Genomic DNA, 6,113 nt, shown 5'->3' with positions numbered 1-6,113 from the left:
CTGTCCAAGCCGGGGCTCGAACCGGCAACCTTCCGATTACAAGGAGACCTCCCAACTCTTGAGCCACGATCGCCCCATAGATGAAGGCAGCATTTTAAACTAAATGATCAGCCTGTGGGCAAACTTTGATCAGCAGCCATGATGTGAGTCTAGAAGGCTACAATACAATTGGGTTGTGTGTGTGTGTGTGTGTGTGTGTGTGTTACGGTTTTCCACGTAAACATTAAAACCCAAGGTTTACAGGTTAAGTTTTTTTCTCCTTAAAAACTAATCAGGTTTTCTCAAAAGCTTGCAAAGACAATGACTGAATATATCTTTATATTGTTGTTACAACCAAAAAAGATGTTTTGGTTATCAGCATACATACAGCGCTTTATTAAAGAAGGGAAAAAGCAGTGCACCGTAGGCTAGTCCATGTTAAAATGGCAAACTTAAAATAACAAAGCTTCAAAGGCATGCATTTCTGTAACAGAGCACCTCCTATGGGTGCAATGTGTAGGTGGCCCAGACTTTTGGGCATTTAGATTGTTACCAGAAATGGTTTTGTTCACTTTAAGCAGATTTGTAGGTGTCAGCCACGAGTAATGTAGCTGTGAATAATAAAGTTTCAACACTGAAATGCAAACAATGCATTAGTCAGACCTTCCTCTAAAGTTTGTCATAAAGCCCGTCTTGCTTTTTTGGTCATCTGCAGAGCAATGATTCAATACTTTTGCAATGTCAGACAGGAACTACAAACACACCTTCAGGGAATAGCATAGAAAGTTTATTGTTGAGTCATAGCAAACGACAACGTGCAAACTGTCATACATGTGACCCTAATGAGAGATTTGCATATAAATTATGATTATAGTTAAGTACCGATTTTGCCAGGGAGTAGTAGTAGTAGTGTAAACAATGTTCTCTTTTAGGCATAAAACAAACATACACACTCAAAAAAAGAAATTGAACACAAAAGATTTTGTCAGCGAAAAATAGTGACTGAAATAGCAAAAACATCTATATTATAGTGAAACTGTGTGCAGCGTTGGATAGAAAAATAACATTTAGTCATATGTGCTCTAAAAATTCATAGGCCAATAGGAAAACAATGTGGGGTTGTTGTTTTTTATTATTAAAAATGCTTCAATAAAGTTATAAAAAACAAAATCAGTCTAAGTGCTTCAAAAGTTTTTGTGTGTTTGTCAGTGTCACTACCACAAAGCTTCATATTCCGGTTTCAGCAATGTAAATCAGTATAATTTATATTAACATATTTATGACAGTACTGGAATTAAATGAAATAATATTGTATTAGACATTCACAACAGGAAGAAAGCCATCCTGTCATTGTTGGGTTAATACTGATTGGATCACAAGGAGGACACACATGTATATATATACTAGGGCTGCCACAAACGATTATTTTGATAGTCGACTAGTCACAGATTATTTTTGTGATCAGTCGACTAATCAGATCATGCATCCATTGGACGTAAAACGTACAGTTTATTGCACCAGCATGAGTCTGCTCTTATATAACTATCATTAGCTTACAGCTTTAAGTGTTTAATGTATGTGCTAACTAAAAATAAAGACAAGATGATAGTTTATTAAATGTTAATGACATTTGCAGATCGTTTCAGTGGAGTTTAATAAACGCAGCAGTCTGCTCCTTGCTATCTAAAATATAACAGGACACCGGAGTAAACGTTAAAGGCAAATACTTGATCCTTTAGCTTTGTCATATAAAACACTGATTAGAAAAAAAATATTTCCATGAAAGTTCAACAAACAATAAATAACTTACCTGAACGACACATAACAAAGACAGAAAAACAGAAAGGATGATAATTTTTTCCTGGAGAGTCCTCATGCTGCTTACAGATGACGTTCAAGACAGGGGCTGTTTTGCTGCAGGCTTGGTTTGTGAGCTACGCCTGTATTAAAGGCTTTAATTGGGTTGGGGAGGAGTTACCTTCTGAATAATTCATTAATTTGTTACTTTATTGACTAAGGCGTAAGGTTTGGCAGACTGAGCAAGTCAAGTCAAAGTCACTGATGGGAATCTGTTGCACAGTGGTAGTTATCACACAGCTGAAGACAAAGTTTATCTATGTGACTCCAAAGTACACTTTGGACCTCAACCTACTAAATGAGGCCAACTCCACGTCGGAGGTTTCTAAGTGAAACCCTAACGTGACTTTAGACTACTATGCATTTAGCCATTTGCTCCACCCATGGAGTCTTGCCGGAAGGAACTTAAAAAATTAAATGAAGTTGCTTCATCAGATGTCCAAGATCTGATGAAGTGACTTCCCGAAGATTCCCTGAATTCCCCCCTTTCCCTACAATCAGTTTAGTTTCTGCCCAAACAAAACTTCGAACAGAGAGACCGCTTCCAGACTTTAAGCTAAGCTAACTAATAACATAACTTAAAAATCATTCAGATATGAATATGCAATTCCCACAAATTATCAAAATATTCAAGAATTTAGGATTTTGTGCACTGAAGTTTACATGAAGCTGGAAAAAAGAAACTAACAGTTAATGCAGATATAAACAACCATCTCTAATGGAAAAAAATTAATTACACCATATGCACCCGTAAATACCAGGGGTTAAACTGCAGTTCACTGACAGACCACTTGGGGCAATATATAAAAATGATTTCATAAATATCTTCTTGCTATGATACAGCAAGCGTATTTAAAGCGTATGCATGTCTTTATGCATCATAAATATTAAAAGTTATTATTATTATTACTACTACATCCTCCTTAATGGTTGGGCCATTCTGAACAAAAGTCTTCATGACCATCACCACACATTGATTATTAACATCTATGTGTTTAAAAAAAAAAAAGATTTATTGTTTCACGATGCCCATATGTAACAATGGTCACTAATATTTGTATTCATGACGAATTTTGTTCGAAGAATTAGAAATAAAGTCTTTAAATACATAAATACAAAAATTCAAATTCTGGCGATACTGAATATGTTTACGACGACCATCAGGACTTGCGTGAATGCTACGGCAAGTACTGCTAAGTTTTATGTAAACCTTTAATTGTTGTGATTCATTCCTATATTACACATGTCTGTTCTGCATGTAGCGATATAAAATATAAATGGTAAATGGCCTGTATTTATATAGCGCTTTACTCGTCCCTAAGGACCCCAAAGCGCTTTACATATCCAGTCATCCACCCATTCACGCACACATTCACACACTGGTGATGGCAAGCTACATTGTAGCCACAGCCACCCTGGGGCGCACTGACAGAGGCGAGGCTGCCGGACACTGGCGCCACCGGGCCCTCTGACCACCACCAGTAGGCAACGGGTGAAGTGTCTTGCCCAAGGACACAACGACCGAGACTGTCCGAAGCCGGGGCTCGAACCGGCAACCTTCCGATTACAAGGCGAACTCCCAACTCTTACCAGACGCCCTCACCACAGGCAAGTGTGCAACGCAATTCTCACAATAAGACAATGGCCTAAGCCACCAGCAGCATTTTAAACTAAATGATCAGCCTGTGGGCAAACTTTGATCAGCAGCCATGATGTGAGTCTAGAAGGCTACAATACAATTGGGTTGTGTGTGTGTGTGTGTGTGTGTTACGGTTTTCCACGTAAACATTAAAACCCAAGGTTTACAGGTTAAGTTTTTTTCTCCTTAAAAACTAATCAGGTTTTCTCAAAAGCTTGCAAAGACAATGACTGAATATATCTTTATATTGTTGTTACAACCAAAAAAGATGTTTTGGTTATCAGCATACATACAGCGCTTTATTAAAGAAGGGAAAAAGCAGTGCACCGTAGGCTAGTCCATGTTAAAATGGCAAACTTAAAATAACAAAGCTTCAAAGGCATGCATTTCTGTAACAGAGCACCTCCTATGGGTGCAATGTGTAGGTGGCCCAGACTTTTGGGCATTTAGATTGTTACCAGAAATGGTTTTGTTCACTTTAAGCAGATTTGTAGGTGTCAGCCACGAGTAATGTAGCTGTGAATAATAAAGTTTCAACACTGAAATGCAAACAATGCATTAGTCAGACCTTCCTCTAAAGTTTGTCATTAAGCCCGTCTTGCTTTTTTGGTCATCTGCAGAGCAATGATTCAATACTTTTGCAATCAAGCACACTTCAGGGAATAGCTAGAAGTATTGATCTAGCAAAACAGGCAAGTCTCTTCTGCCTATAGAGAGAGTAAGAATACTGTCTTGTGATCTAGTTAAACCGTTCCAGGATGTCATTCAGGTTAGATGCAAAACTGTTTACATAGAACAGAGATCGAACAAGAGATCGTTCACAATACAATTAGTTACGCTGCACTAATGACCACGGTATTAGCAAAAAATCAATGTATCGACGTGTGCTAGCGTTGGATAATACCATATTCATATGAGCTGAAATCCACTGTATTTAGAGCATGCATCCATATGAACTTGTGTCCCCTTATTACTGCATATTACTCTCTAATAAAGTCGAATAAGACCAGCTATGTCCCAATTTTGCCAGGACGCTCTCGCTGCATGCAGCTCACTGTAACACAATGTCTCTTTAGGTAAAAAACATAACATCAAAAAAGATACACAATTTGTCGCAATAGTGACTGAAATAGCAAAAACATCTTATAGTCAGCGATAGAAATTGCTTGAGTCTAAATCTAGGCTGGAAACAATTGGGGTTGTGATATGTAACTCTTGGCAGTATAACATCTCATCTCAAAAGTTTGTGGTTGTCATCACTCAAAGTCATATCGTTCACAATTAAGATCAGATATTTATTGACTATGACAGAACTGGAAATTTAAGATGAGAATAATATTGATATAGACATTCACCAACAGGACCAGAAAGCCATTCCTGTTTCACTTGTGGTGGGTCAATACTGATTGGGGCATACACAAGGAGGACACACATGAGACTTTAGTAACTATATGGGCTGCCACAAACGATTATTTTGATAGTCACTAGTCACCGATTATTTTTGCGATTAGTCACTAATCAGATCATGCATCCATTGGACGTAAAACGTCAGCTTATTGCACCAGCATGCATCTGCTCTTATATAACTATCATTAGCTTACAGCTTTAAGTGTTTAAGGTATGTGCTAACTAAAAATAAAGACAAGATGATAGTTTATTAAATTTTAATGAAATTTGCAGATTGTTTCGGTGAAGTTTAATAAACTCCTTGCTATCTAAAATATAACAGGACACCGGAGTATATTCTCAGCATCTCACACTTCTGATAATCAGCTGTCTGCTTGACGTTTATTCAGCTGTGTAAAAACTATAACTTTAATCTCAGCCAAACCGATTTACTCAGGAACAAATAAAATACTGAAAAAAGCCAAACAATAACATTTTTAAGTTATCTAAGTGACTTATATATGTTTAACCTGAGTAGCGAAAGACGGCGGTGGGTTTGAAAACGATTTGCCGGGAGTCCGGTGTTCTCACGGGCTCTAGTGACCTAGCCCCCGGCTAGCTATCGAGCTAGTGGGTAACAGACGTCTCCGAAAACGTCGGAGCGCTTTTGAAAATATGGGTGTCTTGATAAACTGAGCAGATATTTGAGGTTTACACAGCTACATTCTCGCCTGAAAATATGTTAAACGTTTATTTTGTGACCCAGAAAGAATAATAAGAGTAATATTAAAACTAACTAGCTGCCGCCATTGTTGGACGAGCTGGCCGCGCTATGAATTCTGGGACAAGCTTCTTCTTCTTCGGGGTTTAACGGCAGCTGGCATCCTTGTACATGCAGTGCTGCCATCTTCTGTTTCAGTCCGTTATTACACTCTTAAATCCTACTTATTCCTGCGTCTTTTGTGATCTTACAAAGCTTCAAACGACGCGTCGACTATTAAATTCAGTCGTCGACGATAGTCGACTAACGTACGTCGACTCAGCAGCCCTAATATTGAATAGACTACCATTACTGAGCTTGTAACCAGTTAAATTTTTAAAGTTGAGTTGACTTTAGATGGACGACATCGCATAGCATCTGAAGCCAAAAGGCTGAAAGACAAGCCCAAAGTAATCTGCACTTCGAACAGGCTGCACTACTAGCCTGACTTTTTACATCCACTTCATTATAACATACAACCAACCTGGCTTC

General features: G+C 38.2%; 1 protein-coding gene and 1 long non-coding RNA gene across 2 annotated transcripts in view; both read right to left on the bottom strand.

The window, feature by feature from the left end:
* The window catches only part of LOC102299851, a 5,266-nt gene extending 2,526 nt beyond the window's left edge, over positions 1 to 2,740 (bottom strand). The window contains exon 1 of the long non-coding RNA XR_006055402.1: positions 1,790 to 2,740. This is a non-coding gene — a long non-coding RNA (liver-expressed antimicrobial peptide 2). The remainder of the gene's footprint in view (positions 1 to 1,789) is intronic.
* A 3,247-nt stretch (positions 2,741 to 5,987) lies between these two features.
* The window catches only part of scarb2c (scavenger receptor class B, member 2c), a gene marked incomplete in the record, with an annotated part of 19,627 nt that continues 19,501 nt past the window's right edge, over positions 5,988 to 6,113 (bottom strand). The window contains 1 exon segment of the mRNA XM_042228476.1: positions 5,988 to 6,113.

The sequence above is a fragment of the Haplochromis burtoni genome, unplaced genomic scaffold (assembly GCF_018398535.1).
Source record: "Haplochromis burtoni strain Fernald_Lab_line unplaced genomic scaffold, NCSU_Asbu1 Contig_325, whole genome shotgun sequence".
NCBI lineage: Eukaryota > Metazoa > Chordata > Actinopteri > Cichliformes > Cichlidae > Haplochromis > Haplochromis burtoni.
This window is presented reverse-complemented; position numbering and strand designations above follow the sequence as displayed.